The sequence below is a fragment of the Lycorma delicatula genome, chromosome 10 (assembly GCF_047948215.1).
Source record: "Lycorma delicatula isolate Av1 chromosome 10, ASM4794821v1, whole genome shotgun sequence".
Lineage (NCBI taxonomy): Eukaryota > Metazoa > Arthropoda > Insecta > Hemiptera > Fulgoridae > Lycorma > Lycorma delicatula.
The window spans coordinates 49,700,629-49,727,204 of record NC_134464.1 but is presented as its reverse complement, the minus strand read 5'-3'; the positions used below and the strand labels follow the sequence as shown (position 1 = coordinate 49,727,204).

General features: G+C 27.9%; 1 long non-coding RNA gene across 1 annotated transcript in view; it reads right to left on the bottom strand.

Moving 5' to 3' along the window:
* Positions 1–26,576, bottom strand: part of LOC142331323 (uncharacterized) — a 144,322-nt gene that overhangs the window by 78,708 nt on the left and 39,038 nt on the right. The window contains exon 2 of the long non-coding RNA XR_012757961.1: positions 2,041–2,299. This is a non-coding gene — a long non-coding RNA (uncharacterized LOC142331323). The remainder of the gene's footprint in view (positions 1–2,040; positions 2,300–26,576) is intronic.

Here is a 26,576-nt window from a genome sequence, read left to right as displayed (position 1 = left end):
TGCCATGCCTGACCGGGATTAGAACCCGGGACCTCCGGATGAAAGGTCGAGACGGTACCACTCGCGTCATGGAGACCGCCTTTAAATGAGGATTAGTTGAATCTATGAACACTGTATTATTATAACAACTATCTAACTGTTGGTGGTCGTTATATAAAGACTTAGATTAAATTAGTTTTAGTAAAAATAAGTTTAATTGTATTATAATATTTTCAATTTATTATTAAATAGTTTTTATTTTAAGATATCCCTCGAAAATTTTTATCATTCATAAGAATATCTTTAAATTTAAAAAAGTTTTTATTAAATTATTTTAATGATTATTTTGTTTTAGTTATATATACCATGTAAAGAAATGTTTTTTGATGGTATCAGTATCTTTTAACATTGTAAAATAATTTCATTAATTTTTTATTTATTTAAAGCGATATTCCGATTTCTATTATGTAAATTTCTTACTTTATGAATGCTAATCCTTAAATTTCTTTTACCAAACATCTGATAATTTTATATACAAAAAAGGGAAAGAATTCAAATTAAAAAGAAAACAACATATATCTAATAGAAAAAAAAAACACATTCTTATACGTAGAAGAAGTGGAAAAATTATTAGGTATTTCCTTGGAAACTAAATTATTGGTGTTAAAAATTTTTATACAGAAAAGATAACAACGCCAATAAAAGAAATTGATATTCAGTTGATAAGAATTATTAATAAAGCACTTTTAAGTCTGAAAACAAACGAACTGATGATAGTTTGAAGAAACCGAAGAAGAACAATGCGTTATATGTATAAAAACACAAAATAAAGAAATTCTTTTATCTTGGATAAAAATACAATAGTGTAATCGGATATATACACTAGAATTTTTTTTTGTCTTCAAATAAAAACAAAAATAAGAAAAGAAATCCCGACGATACTGATTTATCTGTCGGTTAATTGTTTCTAACGATATACCGCAACTTTTTATAAACATACTGCTGTTTGAAATGTTAAGAAAAACCATGAGATAAATAGAGAATGAAGTGGAAATATAAAGAAATAGAGAAATACGACATTAAAAAAAGGACTTAGAAAATAATATATTGTACCTATTGAATTTTTAAATAGTTTTAAACGTCACACTTAAAAATTATTACGGTAGACTTAAATATAATTCATCTTTCAACTCTACGTATATAGAATTTATTTTTTCTTTGACAGCTAGAGACAAGTCAAACTAACTGAAGTTTCTTCAACTTTTTTTTTTATAAAATCTTATCTCAGAGTTTCTTTTTAAAATAAAAAAAATAAAACTAATATAAAAAATAGAACAATAAAATAAACAAAATACAAAAATTACAAATTGACGTCAATTAAAATAAATAGACGTTTAAGTAATTAAAAAAAAAAATATATATATATTTTTTGTTAAAGTGGAAATATACTGCTGATCAAAAGCCACCATAAGCCGAAGGCAGAAATTACCTATGGCATAAATTTATTTTTGATTGTTTAATAATGTACTGAACAAAAAAAAGGGAATTTTTTATTGTAATGTCAAGTATTGTACTAATCCACTGGGCGGACTGGTCTTGTGGTTAACTCGTCGTCGCAGATCAGTTGTTTAACAGATGTTTAAAACGGAATGAAACCGGTGTACTTTGGTGGTTGGGGTTCAATTAACCACACGTCTGAATCGGTTTGATTCTGTACAAGACTGCATTTACATGTTATTGTATAACATTCTCATCTCTTGAATCGTGGAGTGGAGTTTGTTTATTGTTCCTTAATTGAACAGATTGCAATGTACACATTAAGATAAAAAAAATAACTTATTAGAGAAAATAACTTTTAAGTATATTGATTTGACGTAATAATATAAATAAAAAAATATAAATAAAATAAGTTTCGTTTTATGTTACTTAAATTTTACATAAATTCCCCATTGTTCCCCTGACTGATTCTTGATGTGATTTTAAATTAAATCTACCTCCTCCCCCAAGGAAAATCAATATTTACGATTATCTACCATATAAACTAATCAAAATATTACTCACCGGGTTGGTCTAGTGGTGAACTTATCATCGGAAATCAGATGACTTCGAAGTCGAGAATTCTAGAGTTCAAATCCTAGTAAAGGCAATTAATTTTATACGGATTTGAATACTAGATCGTGGATACAGGTGTTCTTTGTTGGTTGGGCTTCATTTAACCACACATCTCAGTAATGGTCGTCCTGAGACTGTACAAGACTACACTTCATTTACATTCATATATATCATCCTCTGAAGTAATACCTTACGGTGATTCCGGAGGCTGAAAAAAAAAAAAAAGGCTAAATATTAAGGCTACAGTAGTAATTTTATTAACATAATTTTTGCCATTTTAAATCATTCATTAAAAAAATAAAAATTAATTTTTATTTATTGTTCTTAATTGTCAAATATGATTAACAAATACCGTCATAGTTTGATAATTTTAACGTAAAATGACTTACCAAAAATCAACAAACGAATAAAAGAACTTTTAAAAAACAAATTTACAGGAAAAAATTGTATTTTAATTTTTAACCTTTTAAAATTAGCCCAACAACTTAGGAGGAAAACTAATGAGAAGTATATAATATATAAGCAAAAAAATTATGTAAAAAAAATGTTTTTTATTTTCTAAGTAGTTTTTTGGATGTGGGATTCATGATGATCGTATTTTCTGATCCCTTAACCAGTTTTAATCAAAATTAAATGACATAAATGATCCATTATTAGAAATCATTCTGCTAAATTTCATCCAGATGGGAGATATCAAACAAAAAGATAATTAACAAAGACAAATAAAAAATATTAGTTTTTATTTCCAATTCCTGAAGTAAATTGGCCAAATATATAATTAGAATGACATAGAATATAATGGAATTACCTAACTTGAAAAAAAATTGACTTTGAATTCAGAAACGACTCCATCCTGACACCTATAGGGGAAGACTTGTGACGATTCCCGTCACTGCACCACCCCTCCGTTCACAGCGCTGATAGGCTTTACCAGAGGTATCTTTTAGATCCTCTAAAACTTGATACCACAACACACGTCATCAGTTTGGCCTATATCAGAATGCCACCAATGCAAATGACCCGGCAGACATTTCCATCATTGTATTTACACAACCTACTACCGTCTTCGTATGACTTCTTCCAAAAACGAACACCTACCATAAATTACAACCCTGACCTATGAACCCTGAACTGTTTCGCGGAAGCGCGATCCTCGCGCCTTCCTTTATCACCAAAGGTATCACACAAAATTCTTCCTACATCTACTTTTAGTTAGACTATGCACTAAGATCAAACACTAAAGATACTATCATCATACTAAGAAAACAAACTGTTGATCGCAACAACGATAATTTTATCCTGGAATTAAATTTACGAAAAGTCCTTTTGATTTAGTCAGAAATCAAGAAACAGATTCACAATTTAATAAACCTCAAATAAAAACATACCCTAAGTCATTCTGCTCTGATCCACTTTCGGGGGCGAGGTCAATGTTTACACCCTATCACACCGCAGCAATAAAGAAAGAAAGAATGCTTTATCCTCCCCCATCTCATGTTATGGGGGTTTTATTAGACCAAAAACTACCAGAAAGTATCTTAAAAAAAGCATTAAATTATCTGAAAAGTCATCTACCCTTAAGTAAAATTTTTAGAGTCGAGATCCGTATATCCCTGCATTCTTGACCACTTGCGACCAAAATTAAATGGCATCTTGTCCTCATATATAGAAATCATTATGCCAGATTTCATCCAAATTGGTACATGCAATCTGAAAAAACATACGTACAACATCCATTCAGAATTTTTCAATGTTCAAATTTTTATTGAATACGTCATGATCTAAAATCATACCGACATGCAATTCTGGCTCGAATAGAATATGTTTTCCCCTTATGCAGTTTACAGAATAAAATTATATAGATGGAAAAATAAAAATAAGTGAATAACCCTATTAAAGTAAATATATATACGACTATACATATATTTTCTTTCTTGATGATATCGGCACATAAGCTTGAAGCTTGTGTGTGGGATATGAAACTGGAATTTTGTAGCGTATGAAAAATGCCATGCCTGACCGGGATTCGAACCCGGCACCTCCCGATGAAAAGCCGAGACACTTCTTGGCTATATTCTTCTCTAAATTTTAAAATTGGTGACTAATTAAAATCAAACAAGTATTCCTTAATTTAGCGCCGATTTCAAACAATCGAAATTAAAGATAAAAAATTGATTTAATTTCCCTTTCCCGGCGAGTATAGCTAAAATAGCTATATTAAAGGAAAAAGCATAGTAATCATGTTAAAAATAGAGTGACGTGTTTTGTCAAAACTTTACATTTTAGGATCAAACTACTACTTAATCTATTACTCGAACAAACATATGTATGTATTTACTTATGTGTATCGCACTGGTTTTGGTAAAATATCTCAAGATTGACCGAACCATTTCAAATTTGGCTCAAACATTTTTTTATACACACTTCTTGATAAGGGGATGGGGATATTACAAAATTCAATCTCGATTTTCTTTAGATGTATTTTAGAGAAAAACTTTATTAAAGCAAATTTGTTATCTACAGTCAATACCTACATAAAAAAATCAACCTTCACTTGTTAAAATTAAAATTAAAGAAAAATAAAGAAAAATTTTTTTTTTAATTTTATTTTTAACAAGTGAGGGTTGATTTTTTTTATCTCCTTTTGGTTTTGCTGTACTTTCCTTTTCAAACATACTTCATATATATAAAACTATCAAAAAATGTCTACAATTTTTTTTTTTAGATTTAGACTCCGAAATTAAAATGCAGAAAGGTATTTTTTAAAATCCTTTTTATTTTATCTTCTACTGAAGGGTAGAAGATAGCTTAACCTATATATATGAACTTTGAAAAACCTTATATTCATATTTATAAATATGAATATTTATATTTTACCGGGAAAATGGTGGGCATAAGGCCCATCGGGTCCTGAACATTTTTAACTGTACTTGAGTTCTGATTTTTTAACATAGCTCTAACCCCAATATTTTCCTTTTTTATCTTCAAAAAACAAATATAATTTTAGATAAATCGTTCATATCAAGAAGTATAAATCGTTCGTGCGTTGCTCGTAGCCGCCCGTCTCACCACTACTGCTCCGCTTTGGCAGTAGCAGCCAAAATAAAAATGGGAGCACATACAACAAATCCACGCACCATCCTTTTTTACGGAGAGTGAAATGTAAGAAAAAAATTAAAAATTTATTCTATTATTTTACTTTATAATAATAATAATAATAAAAAAAACTAAATTATTTAGTTGTATTTTTATTAAATGTATGGATATTTCTAGAAAATATACAACCCTCATAAAAAAATTTTTAACCTTTTTTAAAAGTTCTCTATGTAGGAAAAATTTCAGTTTTCTAGTTTTTTTTATATTCATAGATAAAAAAAAATCAATCATAGTTTATACGGGCAATGCTATGCCCTAAAGAAATATTTTAAAATTATGGAACTTCTTTATTGATAATGTTTACGAAATTAAAAAAATAAATAAATATGTTACTTAATTCTGTTATCTTGGAACTAAACGTTAAAAATCAACTTCAGAATACAAAATACAAACACCCATTCATCCTGTACGGTTTCAATGAATCGAATTTTAAATTAACTATAATTTAATTTAATTTAAGGATATAAAATTATGATTATACTATTAAATTTAAATAGATAAAATCGAAAACGTATTTAAAATAAAAATAATTAAAACAACTTGCATAAGAAATAAATAATTTAATATAATCTATTTAATAAATTTATTCAGCTCAAATAATGGTATAGTCATTTAGAATAAATAAACAGTAATAAAATAAAAATATAGTATAAATATGGTAATTAAAATTTTTAAATTTGGTTATATATAATGATAATGTCGTAGTAATGAAAGAGTTTATTAAAAGATAGATTCATTCGTGTACATTAATTATTTATTTTGATCACAATCTTTTTATTTAATATTTATTTAACTGCACATAAAACAATACAAGAGAAAACCATTTTGAATTTTAAATTAAAGATAAGCTAATAGGACATTATTTTTAAAGTAATATTTTCTTAAAACGTGTGTAGGTACAAGGTATATCTTTATCATTGTATAGGTCTTTTGTATTACGATGAAACTTGATTAGTGAATTCGAGATAAACTAATTAATTAAAAAAGAAATTGTTATGCTAATGATATGAAATATTAAATATTTCAGATTTGTTTAACAAAAATAAAAAATAAAAAAATAAAATTTTGAAAAGAAAATGAAATTAAATTATGAACGTTAATACTGAAACAAAAAGGAAAGTTATAAAAATCCTTATAAAAAAACGATAGACTTATAAAAGTATAAAATGAACAGCCTCTGGTGGTTGTGCGGATAGTCCTGCTCTCAGCGAATAAATTTTATTTCTGAAATAAACTTTTTGATACTAATAAAAGAAATATAATTATCTGTATCAGCTGAAGTTGTGTCAGACTGGAGACGTCAGGCTGGCGGTTGGATAGCCGTCGGTCTAAATCCGTCAGGAACGATGGTGGAGTTATGCAGGTGGATGATACTTGGATGGTCTCGGATATCCTTTCTGCTTTCTGTCCCTGATAAGCTACCATATTGAAACGAGAGAGGGAGTAGAAGAGTCTTGTGAGAGAGTGTCGGAGAGAGTGGCTTATTCCTGGCGACCAGCAAAGTTTACATTGTATCGGGGTCCTAACGTCATATACAATGTTTTTGAAACAAATAATTTAATAATACATTTATAACGTCCAACCTTGAAACAATTTAAACATGAATATTTCCTTATAACTGTATTCCACCATGTTTTTAATTAAATTTCTTTATTAATTAATTAATACAAAAATAGAAAAACAATAGAATTAATTAATAAGGCATACTGTATTATTAAAAATTAGCAAAGATGTTTATTTAATACACGATTGTCTAAAGAGAGTCTAATGTATGCATTTATGTTTGCTCCACAGTAGTAGCTCAACGGCTGAACCGATTTAGATGTATGATCCTACGTTGGAATCCTTACGTTACCAGGAGAGTATATAGGCTATATAAATCTGTGGTGTGACAAAATCTGTGTGTGTGTGACACACACACACACACACACACACACACACACACACACGCATATATATATATATATTAAAAAACAATGCTGACAAACATTGCTCTTTAATTTAGGATAATTAAAAAGCGTACATACATGTATTTATACAATATTGTTACCCGCACGCTTTTTAATTATCCTAAATTAAAGAGCAATGTTTGTCAGCATTGTTTTTTTTTTTGGTAGTCGTATTATTATTTTTTTAATATTTATCACTTGTTTTAATTTTTATTGTAATAATGAATAAAAAGTAGAAACTATAAAATATAATGAATTTTATGGTGCATGTAAATTGATATAGTTTATAGAATATTAACTGTGAAGAATGATTAAAATATAATTTAATAAAACCCGTAAAAAAAATAAAAAATTTACTGAATAAAAATAAAATCAAAGGAAGTATTACAAGTCCATTTTCAAAGCGTTAATTTAGTTTAACGGGACGTTCCATGAAGAAATATTTAAGGATTTATCCCCTGGGTTTAAAAATTAAAAGAATTAAGCATGGGATTTTATGGTTAGTTTTAGCAAAAGGTATAAATAATTAACTTTTTGTAATTTCTCTAGTTAAAAAAAGTAAGTCTCTAACTACTGGTTAGTACTCAGCACTTAATTCATTTTTTTTTAATTTGTAAATTTATAAATTATGTCTACATAGATTTACTGGCATAAATTGATTTATCTACGTTGAAATACGCTGAAATTATTTTAAAAACAAATATAAGGTTAACTAAGTCCTTTTTACTTCCTTGTAAGTAAAGGAAGTATTGTGATTTCAGATTTTAAGTTTTTTTTAGTAAGGTTTTCAGATTTCAACGGAGATATCCATTTTGACCATCCTGAATCCATTTTGACTATTTTTGGAGTGACGTTTGTACGTAAGTTCGTATGTACCTCGCATAACTCAAAAACGATTAGTCGTAGGAAGTTAAAATTTTGGGTTTACGACTGTTGTAACATCTAGTTGTGCACCTCCCCTTTTGATTGCAATCAATTTAACCAAAGTGTCCAAAAAATCTTTTTTTAACTGCAGTACTAAGCCCCCATTGAGAGCTTTTCATTGATATAAGTGGTAATTATTTTCATTGGTTCCAGAGTTATAGCCAAATAAAATTTTAATTTATGAAATACGATTTGAATCTTATTTGATCGAATTTGTTTCTTACATGGTACATCGGTTCGAATCGGGCTTCATCTCCTTTTTTTAAATTTTTTATTTTAAATATATTGATTTATTAATAATTATTAACCTTTGATTCTAAAAAGAATTTTACGATAAGTAATAATTAAATAATAATAAAAAAAAAAAGAAAAAATATCTGAAATTATTCATGAAGTGAAATTTTATGTACTTTTTATTTAAAAAAAATGTTAAAAAAAAATCTGTGTATGTAAGTTAATGGTGTACAAGGAATTTATGTAGTGCCCACATCAGATTTGATTTTTATTGTTAAAGTTTGAAAAGTTATTTAATGGTTACCATACTTTTTGAACAAACTGGTGATTTTTTTCCATTATGCTCATTAACTCAATTTGGTTCAGTTTTTTTATTACTTTTAAAGAAAATATTATGTTTATTGTTTTTCATAAATAATGGAGTTCATTTATTTAGAACTTTTTTCATTCAAAATTTTTAGTTTTTGTTTTTTGTTTTTTGCAAATAGAAAAAATACGCAACGTACACTTTTTTAATAGTATAACTTAAGTATTTGTAAAAAAACTAAATAAATAAAAATATGTAACACACTGTTCACTGGGTAATATTGTTTACAAACACATCATATTTATTTACATAGAATATGCAGTAGAAAAATCAATAATTTTATCTAAATAGAAATCGTAAAAAAAAAAATACGAAATACGTATATCGAGCACTTTCAGGCCGATGGCATTTGCACGTTGAATAACCCACGGATGAAATTAATATATAATCTACATTTTTATATAAACTTCAATATATAATCTCCAGTTAGAAATAACGACATTGAAAAATAGTTTTAAGAATACAGAGAAAAAAAAAGTTTAATAGCTGTTGCGTTTATGAAATATTGTGAACAAATGGGTTAGCACGGACTACGATAATCGTCCAAGTCACCGGGTAAGTTACGAATACCAGTGACTACGGACAACCATCGTAGTCCATTGTAATAAAATACAACAAAAAACGATTAAAAACAACAAAAAGGGGGTTTTATTTAGATTGAAAAATCTCTTTATTTAAAAAAATAGAAAAAAAATTACGAGTAAAATTTTTTTTTTTTTTGAAGCAGTGAAAGTGTTAAACTGGTGAACCCCAACCAGTAACACAGAAAAAACTGTATAAAAATTTGAAAAATATTTTTTATTATTTGAATTTAATTGTTTATATACTTTTCATAAAAACACAATTATTTATAAAAAGCATCTAGGTATTTTATACATAGGTATTATACATAATTTTTCATGTAAGTCGTTTTTGAAAATTTTGTAGGATGTAGGATTTATAATATAATAAATTACCAGAGAAGTAATATTTTTTGTATTTTTAAAAGTATATTGCAAAGTTTAGGTTTTAATGCAATCCACCGGGTTGGTATAGCGGTGAACTCGTCATAAAAAATCAGCTGATTTCGAAGTTGAGAGTTCTAAGGTTCAAATTCTAGTGAAGGGAATACACGGATTTGAACACAAGATCGTGGATACCAGTGTCTTTGATGGTTGGGTTTCAATTAACCACACATCTTAGGAATGGTCGACCTGAGACTGTACAAGACTACACCTTATTTAAATTCATACGTATCATTCTCTGAAATAATACCTTAAGGTGGTTCCGGAGGCTAAACAGAAAAAGAGTGACGTCTTATAATACAGCCGTCCTCCATAGCGTGAGTGTTAGTGTCTCAGTCTTTCATCCGGAGATCCCGGTTTGAATCCCGGTCATAAAATATTGCCATTTAATGTCATCCTCTGAAGCAATATCTAAACAAAAAGTCTTATAATCTAAGGGATAGAAAACTGTTAAAATTTAAAAAAAAATATCTTTGTTTCCTTTACGATGATCGAATTAGCTCGTACGATACATATCGTTATACTTTATTTATTCGCAACGAAACTACAATTTGTTTTCTGTAAAGGTTTTCCGTAAAACAATGACAGTAAAAAAAGGGAAAAAACCTTTTATCAAAATAGTTTTACCAATTTGGTGTGTGTGTGTGCACATACATGAAATTGGCAATATATTATATTTAATAATCGAATTTGATCAGCTTATACAGAGATGTGTACCAGTATATTTCTACAACTGTTACAAGGCTAATTAAGTATTTAACAAAACAAGTACAAGTTTAATGATAAAACACTTTTTTATTTCGATGACATCATTAGTCATAATATGGTTGGCAACATTCATACAGAACATTAAACTCGAATATAACGTGATGTTCACAACATTGGCCTAAGGGGTAGATTACATAACGAATAAAAGAAAAATATAATAAGGAGATTGAATTAAATATATTAATCGGTCGTATTAAATATATAAAAATTGTTTAATAGTAAATATTATTTAATTCAAAAATTTCGAAAAACTTTTTCATTTTATTATTTACATAATTATATAAATTATCTCTTTTTTGAATCAGTTTTATATTTTATTTTTAATATGTAATTCAGAATTAAAGTCACGGTTTTATTATTGTTTAAAAATGTTAACAAGTTTTGACAATGTTATTAATTTAAGAATTAGAAACACATCAAGGCATATATGGATTTAAATCTGCTTTTCAGTAATTAATAATTTCGTAAAATTAATACTTCCAATATCAGATGCATGCAATATCAGATGTAGGTACAGGCATCAACCGAAAGAAAAAAATCGGCTACGAGTAATTCTAAACTTTTTTTTTTTTGTCTTCAGTCATTTGACTGGTTTGATGCAGCTCTCCAAGATTCCCTATCTAGTGCTAGTCGTTTCATTTCAGTATACCCTCTACATCCTACATCCCCAACAATTTGTTTTACATACTCCAAACGTGGCCTGCCTACACAATTTTTCCCTTCTACCTGTCCTTCCAATATTAAAGCGACTATTCCAGGATGCCTTAGTATGTGGCCTATAAGTCTGTCTCTTCTTTTAACTATATTTTTCCAAATGCTTCTTTCTTCATCTATTTGCCGCAATACCTCTTCATTTGTCACTTAATCCACCCATCTGATTTTTAACATTCTCCTATAGCACCACATTTCAAAAGCTTCTAATCTTTTCTTCTCAGATACTCCGATTGTCCAAGTTTCACTTCCATATAAAGCGACACTCCAAACATACACTTTCAAAAATCTTTTCCTGAGATTTAAATTAATTTTTGATGTAAACAAATTATATTTCTTACTGGAGGCTCGTTTAGCTTGTGCTATTCGGCATTCTATATCGCTCCTGCTTCGTCCATCTTTAGTAATTTTACTTCCCAAATAACAAAATTCTTCTACCTACATAATCTTTTCTCCTCCTATTTTCACATTCAGCGGTCCATCTTTGTTATTTCTGCTACATTTCATTACTTTTGTTTTGTTCTTGTTTATTTTCATGCGATAGTTCTTGCGTAGGACTTCATCTATGCCGTTCATTGTTTCTTCTAAATCCTTTTTACTCTCGGCTAGAATTACTATATCATCAGCAAATCGTAGCATCTTTATCTTTTCACCTTGTACTGTTACTCCGAATCTAAATTGTTCTTTAACATCATTAACTGCTAGTTCCATGTAAAGATTAAAAAGTAACGGAGATAGGGAACATCCTTGTCGGACTCCCTTTCTTATTACGGCTTCTTTCTTATGTTCTTCAATTGTTACTGTTGCTGTTTGGTTCCTGTACATGTTAGCAATTGTGCTTCTATCTCTGTATTTGAACCCTAATTTTTTTAAAATGCTGAACATTTTATTCCAGTCTACGTTATCGAATGCCTTTTCTAGGTCTATAAACGCCAAGTATGTTGGTTTGTTTTTCTTTAATCTTCCTTCTACTATTAATCTGAGGCCTAAAATTGCTTCCCTTGTCCCTATACTTTTCCTGAAACCAAATTGGTCTTCTCCTAACACTTCCTCCACTCTCCTCTCAATTCTTCTGTATAGAATTCTAGTTAAGATTTTTGATGCATGACTAGGTAAACTAATTGTTCTGTATTCTTCACATTTATCATAACACTTTTTTTGAAGTCTGATGGAAATTCCCCTTTTTCATAAATATTACACACCAGTTTGTATAATCTATCAATCGCTTCCTCACCTGCACTGCGCAGTAATTCTACAGGTATTCCGTCTATTCCAGGAGCCTTTCTGCCATTTAAATCTTTTAATGCTCTCTTAAATTCAGATCTCAGTATTGTTTTTCCCATTTCATCCTCCTCAACTTCCTCTTCTTCCTCTATAACACCATTTTCTAATTCATTTCCTCCGTATAACTCTTCAATATATTCCACCCATCTATCGACTTTACCTTTCGTATTATATATTGGTGTACCATCTTTGTTTAACACATTATTAGATTTTAATTTATGTACCCCAAAAGGTTCCTTAACTTCCCTGTATGCTCCGTCTATTTTACCAATGTTCATTTCTCTTTCCACTTCTGAACACTTTTCTTTAATCCACTCTTCTTAATTCTAAACATTAACCAAGAAGTCCTTCAAAAATAAATCTCTACAAAATGATTAATAGATTAATTAAATTTTACTTTTTTCAAATAGAAAAAATTAAAGGTATTTACTTTTTTTTTGTGACGAAGAAACATATATGTTTGAAGAAACATATATAGAAAAAGAAAAAATTTCATGTAAATTTTAATTTCTTGATTCAGTTTGCATCATTACCCATCCAAGGGGTAAATATTCTTGATCACTAGAAAACTTTGGAAAATGAAAGAAATATCAAACTAAGAGTAATGTGTAAAAAATACGATTATTTTCTACAATATATATATATATATATATATACGTGCACTCAAGCAAATATGTGTGGTTTTTTAATAAATTATAATTTATCAACATTTATTTTAACTCAAGTTGATAGTATATTGTCAGTTTTTATTGATTTAAGTGGCTGTTGTAAAAATAAAAAAAAAAAATTAACATGGATTTATATAGATAGATTTCATCCTGCTAAGTAGGAGATAAAATAGATTTCCACCTTAAAGTTAAGAAAAACTTCTAATTTACTCAATACTCAATGTGAAAAAAAGTTTCACATGTTTAGCATACGACAAGCCTTATCTTCTTTCCAGCAATATTTTGGTCATCCCTTGACGTAAGGATTGTCATATCAAAAATTGTTGCAGACAAAAGTATTAGATAATGTTTAGAGGAATAATGAACAGTTTAAACCGATTCGATATTGTGCCTATTAAGGGAGGTGTGTGTTTGTTTTATCTTCGAAACCCAATTTTTTTCACCCCCTGGGCCAATGGTTGGTAATATCAAAAAACTTTACTTCGATAAATTATAGGCCCTTATTCAAAAATAGTAGGAACTTTAAACGAATTCAATATTTTACTTAATAAGAATGTTCTAGCGATGTTTTATTTTTACGAAAAATCTCCCCTCCCATTCCCACCTCAATGGTCCGATTTTGTCCATTAACGAACTCGAGGAGATTTTGGGTGTTATATTTTCTGTATCAATTTGAGAGTGATTGGCAAAAAATTACGGCAGTTATCGTGTTCACAAACACACACACACGCGCGCGCGCGTATATATATTCTAGTTGATTATTATTATTATTATTATTACACATATATATATAATTTTGAAATGACCCTCGAAATTTTCAGGAAGTGATATCATGGCACCCATTACAGTAGGTAGCTTTCTTATGAAATCTACCTAAAATTGTAACTTTTTTGCAATTATAAATAGTTTATAAAAACTAAACGATGTAAAATATTTTAATTTAATTCAGATAAGTAAAATAGTGTCATTTTTTATTTTTATTTTTCTTAAAAGTACTCTCAAAAAAATAAGCCGTTATTTTCTGAAACGGTAATTAAAACGAATAAAAGGTTAATGATATTAATTAAAGAACAATTATTTTTTAAATTCTTGTAGAATGATGGTCTTTATTTTGAGCATATGTTAAACGTCTTTCTCCTAGGACATCAACATTTTATAATAATAATAAATTATGAATAATAAATACATTAAAGTGAGATATCTTTTGTGAACATTATTAAAATAGAATGGCATAGCAAGCATATTAAAATGTATATAATTTTTGAGAGGTGTTAACAAGGGCGTTTATAAATAAATAAATAATACATGTATGTGTAAGTATTTTTTTTTTTTTTTTTTTTTTTTTTTTAACAGATCATTACCATACAATTGGGATTATTTATAAGAGTTACAACTGTCATTTATGTATCCGGTGACGTTGCCCACCTGCTTATAAAAATCATTAAAGTGTTTGGATATATTTTTTTTTTAATATTTAGTAGTAGTATCGATAAATTTTTTCGTCTACTTTTTTATGTAGGTTGTTTACAAATAGTTATTTATTTTATGTTTGTAATTTTTTACCATAGTAAAGTATATGTAATAATGAGATAAAAAAAAATATATATATATAAATGTTTGATTTAAACAGTTTGGATTTCATAAATTTTATATTATTACTGTCTAGTATAACGTGAAAAAAATTGTTTAGATAACAGAAATGCTTTAGTAAACATATAATGGTAAAATAAATCTTAAAAAATTTAGAAAAGTATATTTTTATGAAATTTTTATTTATTATATAAAACATATTTTATTTTTTTACATATATTTTATTTTTTAATTCTTTGTGTGTGTGTGTGTGTGTGTATGTGTTTTATGAAAGAGCGATATCAGCTATTGGTCATTAGCCTGGTGGAAATTGGTAGCGTATGAAAATATGCTACGCCTGACCTGGATTTTTAATTTTTATTCTGAATAACACTGTTTAAAAAAATATTTATATTACTTTCCTGGCAAATATAATAGATCATCTATATTATAAGGTAAATTATGATGAAATCATGTCAAAAAAGGAGTGTAGAATTTTATGAAAATCTTTATGTTTTAGGGTCCAACAAGTTCATCTAGACCAGTGATTCCCAACATTCTTGATTTTAAATACATATTTTTTTTGTTGGTAAAAACAGATTATATTTTATTTATTTATACAGGCAGCCATCGATCTATGTACTTACAAGTATCTGGACGTACCAGATTATTATTTTTCCGATTACAGCTGACAAGTGAAATAATCAATATATTATAAAATTCTGTAACAAAAGTAAAGTATTGAAATGGATTTTTTTAGGTTCTCTGTGAAAAAAATGTAAAAACCTAGGCCAGTGGTTCTCAAACTGTGTGCCCCGGGGAGTCGGGGCCTCTTCACAGGGGCGCCGCGAAATATTGTAAAAGTTTCATAATTAACTGAACCAAGACATTTATAATTATTAATTTAATGTTAATAAAATAAAATAAAAAATAATAATAAAAATAAAAAGTTAAATAATGAAGATACACGATTTTTATTTATTTTTATCTCTTACGAGTATTCATACTTTTACTTAGGGTAGGGCGCCATGGAAAAATTTTAATTGAAAAAGGGCCCCGCGACTCCGAAAAGTTTGCGAATCACGGATCTAGACAAAAAATCATATATATATATGTGCGTACGTATGTGTTGCACTGCTTTTGACCTTATATCTCAGGAATGACCAAATCAATTTTCTTCAAATTTGGCTCAAATATTTCTATATATGGGGCAATTATCATATTCATTTTTTTATCAAAATTCGTTAAGGAGGTGGGGGAATATCGCAAAACAACAATTCCTCTTTCTACAGAGGTTTTATTAAAGTAAATTTCTTACCTACAATGGTTTTATTAATAATAATCCATAAAAGCTTTCAAAAAATCAATCTCACCTCTTAAAATTGAAATATATTTTTTTAAATCTTTTGCTACACCTTAATTCGAATATTTACCAAAAATTCCTTGAAACATTATACTTCATATTCCGGGTGATATTTAAGTATGAATACCTTTTTTTACTGCATATCTAAGAGGTATTTGAAGGCAGAAAGAAATTGGGTTCTATATATCTAAAAAAAATCTGCATTATGGTGGGTTTTTAATTTTTTTCGCCATATTGAATCTTAACTTAATTTTTTTAAATAGGAAGGTAGAAATATCACATACGATTTCGATTTAAAATTTTACAAGAAAAACAATGTTGAAACCAGTTTTTTCTGTTATAGCATTCGTTATCGAGTTATAAGTATTCAAAGTTGCACTGACGAAAAAATCGGGTTAACAATAAAACAAAGTAAAACGCGCCTCATGAACAATTTTATTGGATTTTACGTTCATACTGCATACAATAACGAACTCTAAACAGTGCTTTAATATTGATAATAATAAACAATAACTAATAATTAACACCACAGTAACAAATTAAACGGCTCTGATACAAAGTCATTAGATGCATTGTAGATGTTTGTTGAAGACATTCATTCTTCGATTCGAAAAGCTGTTGTTCAACATGACATTAGTTACTTTTCAGTTCAAAAAAATTCTTAAAGCAAATAAATTTCATCCTTATAAGCTACATCTGGTGCGAGAAGTTTCGGAAGATGATATTGAACGCCGAGTTGAGTATTGTGATATAATAATGCAAAAAATAAGACGTGCACGAACATTTTTCTAATTCAATAATATTTATTGATGAAGCGACATTTATGCTAAATGACCATGTAAATAAGCAAAGCTGTCGATATTGGAGCAATAATAATCCCAGATGGATGTTGGAAGCTCATGTACAACACCCTCATAAAGTGAACGTTTGGGTGGAAATAAAAATATCATCTAGAATAGAGCTATTATGAAATAACTTCATCTTTGTTAAATTATAAATACCGGACCTAAAATGGAGAAATGTTTTTTTTGAAAATTGTCTTTTTCTTATTTTAGCCTTTATTGCCGGGGTTGTTAACATTTTGAGAAAACTTTACATACGTAACTTATGAATATTTTTAGAAAAACCTTTTTTTTAAATTTATTCTCAACCTTTAAAAAAATTCTGTTTTTTGTTTTTTAATTCGAACTCTTTTAATTTTTATTATTAATAGCCAGGAAAGTCATCCAATAATTTACCAGATTTTATATATTAAATGTAATACGAAAGGGTAAAACTGTGTAATTACATAAAAATCAATCAATGCATATTTTAAATTGTATTTCCATGGTTACATATTATTTCATATGGACTAATTTTTATCCCGTTTTAATAGTAATAACTGCTTAGTACGTAGAATATTGATGTAAAATTCTCATTTAATATTTAAAAAAAAAAAATTCAGTTTTATACTAAACGTTCTTACATTAAAAACCACTAAGTGTAAATTAACAGAAAAATACATCAAATACATTAACAGAATACATCAAATTTATTGATTTTGTTGAAATTTTGCATCTTCAATGATCGGATTGAATTTCTCTATTCATTTAAATAAATGAAGCTTTGGAATGAGCTTCTCTCGAGTAAGTATAAAGCTTAAAATATACTGCAGTTTACTTTAAAATTCATCTTTTTCGTCTGCTAGTACAAAATCCATACTACTTGCATGTAAATAATAATTAAATTTCTTCAAAAAATAATATTTTAAATTAAGGTAATAAAAAGAATTATTTCGTATTTTTACTTTATTTCTAGAATATTATGATTTAATTTATTTTTAATTATATAAATAAAACGACGCACAGGTCTAATGTTACCGTTTTTCTCAAAAAAAAGAAAAAAATTAAATTGTGTATTTAGTATTAGATTTGGCTTAATAAAACCTTGTTGAGACACATATATGAATATTATTTTCATGTCTAGTTATCACACTATTAAAATGTGATGAAAGTTGTATTTATAAAACAATTACTTTATCCTTGATTCACAAATTTAATATTTTTAATATCGTAAAATTTATTCTGCGAGAAATATGAAACATGCTTTCATTTTCGATTTTTTTTAAATTTCCTTTAATTATAGTTCAATGAGAAAGCGATAAAATTTTTAGATATTAGTGTTAAACATGTACAATAACAAGAGGAATGTGATTTAAAAGGAGGTATTATGTTAAATATAAATATTTCAAAGTAACATTATAGCTGAAAAATTAAAGCAGCAACATATTACATAGAATTAAGGCACAAGATAAGTAACGAAAAATCCTGTGTTCTTACCTTTTCTGTAAAAAAATTTAATTTCAAAATGCTACATGTGTTTTGACCAAGGCTTTGGTCATAGTAAAGATGAATATCGGGAACATTCGTCTGTTTAATTTCTAAGTATAAAAACTGTGTTCATGTAAAATAATTTCAGTTGAATAATTTTTGCATCAAAGAGTAACAGACTCACAGACTAGATTTATATATATATATATATATATATATATATATATTTATATTAATAATTAAAATATTAATTAATTATAAAAATATATAAATATATTTATATATATATATATATATATATATATATATATATATATATTTCCGTTTACGTTACATATTAAATTATACAACCAGATGATTAATTCACCATAAATGCTTGAATTTTGTGCGTGAAAAAATGTTTGTTATGAATAATTTTTGGAGCATGAAATTCCAAGCTTGAATGGGATTCGAACTCAAAATAACCCGTAACAAAAACTGAGGTGTTATCAAAATGTTTTTTACATATTGGAGGAATAATAATATTCTATTGTACAGGCCTAATTGTTTTCATAATTGAAAATCTAAAAAAATAAAATAATTTTACGGGTGTTTAAATAACACCCAAAAATTAAATATTTTAATAATTTCTACCATTTTTAACAAACAAAGAAAACAAAACTAAAACCCAAATAATAAACAAATTTTTTTAGAAAAAATACTATTTGTTTTAACTTAACATTTTTAAAAAAAATTATATTTTATAAGTAACCGATAAACATTTTTGAAACAATACGAAATGAATTATTTCTGATAGATTGATAAAAAGATAAACAGAATAACAAAAATTATAATAATTTGAATAATAAATAAATAATTTGAATAATAAATAAATAATAATTTTTATAAATCGTTAGTATATAATACTAACGATACTTACGCTTTGTTGAAAAATTTTCAAAATTTATTTTATAGTTTCTTCCATTAGGGTAAAGTAAAATTTCAACATATGATAATAGGGAACTAACCCACATTTGAGCTGATAAAGGTTAGAGAAATTCAAAATTACATATAACATAATATGGTTTGTGCATCTATATTTAATACAGAAATATATTAGAGATAGGAAAAGGGCTGTACCCCTTAGAAAAGAATAAAATACTTGACTACCATCACGAGAAAGCCACCGTAAATACGGTAAGCAGCAATCCAGTAAGTATACTTGCTAGGCACATGCAGGACTGGCGGATATAATACAAAGAAATAGGCAATACTAGTATTGTCTTTATGTAATAAATCTTGAATCTTTCTGTTGCATTTATGTTCTTAACCGGGAAAATCCATTAGGAGTTCTTCTTTCGGCATTTTATATATATATATATATATATATATATATATGTGTGTGTGTGTGTGTGTATATATATATTATAAAGTTGATTCTATATGTGTGATTTCATGTCTTATATAAGGCTTATCACAAGAATAACAACGCCTGCAACTTAAATCTACTTTACCGACAACGTGCCTACTAAGGAGCATTACTGATTATACCGCAATTATATCTATACATACAACGTAATAAAACTTGCCTGTTCCTCTTTCAAGTTATTTCTTTAACACATGCACACGATTATATGTGGGTGAATGTATTCCTGTAAACTTTATGATGTTAACTGACGCACGCGTAATGATATATACATAAACATGACTGGAATTTATAGTTTACTTCACCGGTTAAAAAATGTATTTTTTATTGCCTAAGCTAACTTATATAAAATAGAAATAAAGCCGTAAGGAAATTTATATCAGTTTAATTTTTATATTTTAGATTTCATAACATTAGATGAAATCAGAATTTTTTAACTTATATGATGATATCATCGTATGTAATTTTAAAATGTATTAAATTAGTTTTATGCTTACATTTCTAACAAATATCTACGGGTGGAAATGAAATTCAGTAATTTTACTTTATAAAAAAAAGAAGAACCTTTGAGAGGAAAAAATTCATTTCATTTTCATTATTCTTTTAATCGTTTTGTTCATTCATGTTAAATAATCTATGTAAAAACAAAAAACGAGGAAGTAAATTATATATAGTGTTCCTTCAATAATGAAAATTCAGGAAAATATTTATTTAAAAAAGCTGTCAACAAAGTTACAATACTTTCCTGGCATTGGTTATTTAGTGTAGTGGTAAAATAATGATACATAATTTTTTCTGAATTCCACTGGAAAATGTGTAACTAATAAGTTTTTTGGTGGTGGGGATGAATTATAATGAGATTATATTATAATGTTGCTATTATTAAAAGTTTAAATAAACTAGTTTAAAAGAATTAAAAAAAGTCTATATTTATGAACTTTGGTTTTTTTTGGGTCACTGCCCTACTATTATGCTTAGGATGAAGTTAAAAAAAAATCAATTAAAAATATGCAATAAGCCTTTTTGGATTTCTGTTAAAGGAGTATTCAGAGTATTCATTTCGATTTTTGTGGAAGGAGGAGAATTTCAGGGCATCGTTTTTTTGAAAATGGTAAGATAAACGTGTACGCATGTACTGAGATTAATATAAAGTGCGGTAATGTTAGCAAAATAAAAAAAAAATTGATCTTAAAAAAATTTACCACACCCAAATTCCAAACTGTCCCATATACACAGTCTCGGTGCCAAATTTCATAAAAATTGGTTTACCCAGTCAAAAGTTACAAAACTTCAAAAACGTCAACTCACGTACATACGTTCGAGATTATCCCACTTTTTATATTAGGGGTCGCTGGGAACGCTTAGAAGCGTACCCATTTTTTTGACAGATTACTATCCTTTCCTACTTGCAGCATAGCTCAGTACGATGTCAGAAAAGTTATTTACTAACAATTTATAATTGTTTACTAATAATTTTATATACTAATTTACGGTGAAGTTTATACCGAAAAATGGATCGTTTTGTGCTAGAGTTCAATTTAATAAATTCCATTTTTACTTCCTTGTAAGAAGTAAAGGAAGTACTGCGATTGCGAAAAATTTCGGTTTTCAGATTTCAACGGAAATATCCGTTTTGACCATCCCTGAATCCATTTTGACTAGTTTTGTATCTCGCATAAATAAAAAAAATTAACCGTAGCATGTTAAAATTTTGGATTTAGAACTATTGTAATATCTAGTTGTGCAAATCCACTTTTGATTCCGATTGCAATCGACTGAACCAAAAGTGTCCAAAAAAGCCCAAAATCTAAAAAATATTTGTATTTTGGTGCAGTAATAAGAGAGCTTTCATTGCCTCATTGAGCCTCATTGAGAGCTTTCCATCGATAAATAAGTGGAACTTATTTACACTGGTTCTAGAATTATAGCCAAATGAAATTGTAATTAATGAAATATGTGGATCTTAGAAGGTGAAGGCACATCGGTTCGAATCAAACTTCATCTCCTTTTTTTTAACTTTTTTTTAATTTAAATATATTGATTTAGTAACAGTTGTTATTAAACTCTGATTTAAAAAATAAAAATTACGATAAATAATAATTTAATTATAAAAAAAATAAAAAATGAAAATATATCAGAAGTTATTAATGAAATAAAATATTATGTACTTTTTATTTAATAAAAAGTACATATGTAATTTAATAGGCATAACAAGGAAGTCATGTGATGCCCATTTATGTTTAAAGGTTGAAAAGTTATTTATGGGTTACCATACTTTATGAAAAAACTGGTACTTTTTTCATTATTTAACTCAATTTGGTTCAGTTTTTCTATTAGTATTACGAATAAACAATAAGACCTATTTTAGCACCACGGCGAAACTTCGCCTGTGCAATATGGCTACTTGCTTTTTCCGTAGCGGTCTTCTTTTTATTATATGTTTATTGGTAATGTAACCAGAGGCAGGTGTAGCCAGTCAAACACACAATAACGGTAGCAGTTCCTGTCGTGGTTGAGCCACAGTGCCGCATACCTTCGCTCCCCCTAAATAAATCAGAATTTAAAAAAACGAGAAAATGGTTTTTAAATATTTATCTGAAGAGTATTTACAAGCCCTAATCTACTAAATATCTTGTTACTGTAGTCGGGATTGGGAAAATTTACAATCATGGTTGAAAAACGTTTTATCTTTCTTCAATTGTTTTATTTCAATAGCGGACAGGGGATTACATTTTTTACTTTACAGTTGTTTATGGTTTATATATTGATAATAAGTTTTGACTAATTATTTCAAAAGCAAGGAGAATTAAAATTAATAGAATTTAAAAAACATTTAATAACAAAAAAATATTTAAAACAGGGCTTCTTCCTCATTTTTCCGGGACAGTCTTTTTTTTTTGTTATTTATTCATAAATAACAAAATTTTGAAAATGAATTACATAAAAATTTGAAATAATTTTCATGTAAAATGACAAATCGATTTTTTACTGAGAGTTCCCTTCCGGGTAACAAATAACATTTGTTATCCAGTTATCCAGAATTACACAAGATAGTTCAGCTTATATACTATTAATGTTATAACAGTAATAATAATAATAATAATAATAATAATAATAATAATAATAATAATAATAATAATAATAATAATAATAATAATAATAATAATAATACTAATGATAATAATAATGATAATCAGTAGAATATTACTTCACTTGTATCTATTCATACAATAACATTTTACGCATTTTATACTTTTTTTTTGTTGTGCAGAGAACTAACGTAAACTGTTTATAATAAGAAAAAAAATACATACATATTTAAAATCCTAAAGCTAATAAAAATTACTTTTTAATACGTTGTTCTCGCAGTATGTTGTATTTATTTTTATTTTTTATTATTTTTTTTGCTAAAATGTTAGTGGGTGGTAGACATTAGTTCATATATTTATAAATACACAATATACAAGACTTGTTTAATATATAGTTTGTGGGTGAACTTGTATTTAACTTAAAGTAAATTATTTATTTTAAAATAACGATCTTTAGAAGAAAAAAAAATCCTCTCAAGTGAGAGGAGAATCTTGTACATAGAATTAGCAACGGAAATGCCATCCAATATATTCCAACCTTTCTGTTATTAATATTGATTCATACTGTGAACTGTGACCTTGTAAACATTTATGAGTTAGTGCTATGCTGTATTTTATTATAACAAATAATAATTTTCATCGTTATATTACCGCCTACTTTAAACTATTTATAAAAGAAACCTGCAATAAAATATTCTTCCTCATTGTCATTATTGTTATTACTCTTAATAACACGCTAAGCGGTTAGTTTATCTATGACGGTTTTAAAATCAATTCGTTCCAAGTTCGATTACTGGTAAATTTTGCATTTTAAGGTCATAATTAATTATAATAATAATAATCATCATAATTAACTTACTTATTTTCATCATAAGCTTACTTATTAATTACACAAATCATAATTCCCAAACTTTGTATACCTATCAATTTTTCCAAAGAGGACCGGTTGTTTAATGTAGTAGAACGATAAATATTTACTACATTTAATAAGCACGTATTTATTGTATTATTAACAAAATAAACATAAAATGTTAATTGAAAATCGAATTATGAAAGACAATATGTTAATCTGAATTGTTGTAAAAGTCATTAGATTTTAAGACTTCATCGAATTCAGATCAATGATTCTTATTTCTAAAGCTCATAGAAATCAACTTTTTGAATAAGATTATAAAGACTTAAAAAATTTAATATATTCAAAGATAGACTACTTTATTTTATTAATTTACCAAAATATTAGCGTTTTATACTGTGACTGCACGATGACAAATTTATTAAATGGTATATAGTTCAGGTACAGAAAAACAAAAATTTATATTTTATTTATGGTAAAACTTTGTAGGACTTTCCATTTAAATATATAATCTATATTAATTGGATTTATAGATCCATAATACCGATGAACTCGACTCATTATTTTAATATACCACTATCATGAATACTGATATTGGAAGAAAGCTAGCACTTTATATTCTTTACCGAGTTTCATGAGACAGAGGTAAAAATAATACTTACTATTATAATTATTCTTTATCCGAAGTCATCCATAATGCATTTTCGCCCGATAGAAGGGTAAGCGGACCCTCCCCTGTGTTCAGAGCCCGCGCGTGCTCAGTGTCATTCACGGCATCCGGGGGCGCGGGCTGTAGTACCGCACCAACTGGCAAGGGAACACCGGGAACACCCGGCTTGGTATCTTCTCTCGCATAAAACTTCAAGCCTGGACCGCTGAGACTTTGCTCCTCCTTCAATCTGTATCCTTCATCCTGTCTTCCTGCGTCGTGTGTTATGCGGAATTGGTCTTTCTCCCGTCAGCCTTCAAAGCAGTCATCATCCTCCTTCGTTCGAACAGTGTCTGTATAGTTTGCAACTGTTGTCCAATTTTCTTTGTTATGGAGCATCTTCCCGATCATGTTATCAGGATTGAAGCTGCTGCCTATCATGTCTTCAAGATATCGTCTTGCCATCGGCTGCAGATAAAGAACAAGTGTTCTGCATCGTCTTTCACGCCTCCACAGTATTTACAGCGCGGTGATCGATCTTTCCCCATCTTATGTAGATAGGTGCGGAAATAGCCATGGTTTGACAAAATTAGGTGATGTGAAATACACATTCCCGTGCTGTTGCTCAAACAAAGCTTCTACTATTATTATTATTGTTAATTAACATTGTAGGATATTAAATAAATTTACCAATTTATTTTTCGTCAAATATCTGTATTTTACAAAGAATGTAATTTAATTTATATTAAATTAAAAAAGTATTTCCCAATCAGTCGAAACCATAGTTTATAAATTCCTTTAAAATAAATGTTAAATTATTCCCTAATAATATTAGAATCTTTTCCTTAACATAAATATATGCCTAAAATATTAGAACTTTCTTGAGGTATACTACACCTACATACATAAAGGGATGGGATTAAGGACAAATTTTGGGTTATGCGGATGGCGCAACAGCTGAGATTCTTTGAGAATGTTTTTAAAGATAAAAAAATAGTTTATAATTTTTCATAATTTTTCCACATCTGAGTAAATAAAGAGATTATTCATACAGGTTGTAGTATAAGCTGAAAAAATATACTATTTTTTAGGTCCCTCTTCCATTTTAAGAAACATAATTCTTCTCAGTCCAGACTACAGGCAGTCGTCTAGATATCAGTGAATCCTGAGTAAAAACCTCCGTTTACGTGGAATAGATATTCACTAATAGAATCAAGAGCACTCGTAGTGCGCATTTCAGAAAATAAGCCAAACAAAGAGAGATTAATTAACAACACTATGGAACCAACCAAAATATGAAAAACGTTTTTTTTTCTAGGATCAGAAGGAAACTTCAGAGGGGGCTGAACCACAAACATTGGGAAGGGGGAAGTGGGATACGAGTTAGATTCAGTTCCTTACCAGTCAGGTTGTTTTAAAATATACCTGTGCGCACCGCGGACGTTGAGACTCTCTGTGGAATGTGACCATTGAGGGAAGGAGGATACCGTAGAACACACAGTTATTCGTGTGCATTATTCAGTTATTCGGTTCCTGCAGCATAGGTAAGATGATTTAGTAAGACGTGCTTATACATTTTTTTTCTTACTTTTCAATAGCCATTTAACGAGAGTTAAGCCATAATATGGGTAAAGAAACTGCCAAAATAATTTTTTTTAAATCTATAATAATCTTCAATAGTCTTTTTATTGTTGGATTACTTTTTAGTTGGTTGAAGGTAGGGCTATGAAGGACAAAATTTTATAGTTTTAAGTAACACCTACTTAAATTACCTATAATTTATAGCACACATTTATACGCTATATAAAAAAATAGTTTATTGGTTGATAATTGAAGAGGCAATTAAAATTCGATAATATTTGCAAATATTATTATCTTTATTGACACTTGGTGATGAAATATTTATATAAAAATTACAAGCACAGCTTTTAACTTCTAAACTTTATCGAATGGAATGCATAAATAATATTCATTACGTAAAACTTCCTTCCACTTCCAGAATCTTCAAATCACAAAAATTACAGCTATTAAATAACTTAGTCGAAAACTCCATCCCACGGAGATATTTTTATAATAAAGAATTCTAATGGATAAACCTTACTACGAATACTCCCACACGCAACTGCACACTTCTTATTTTTTGACATAGGAAAAATAATATTGCAATAATTACAAAAACTTTA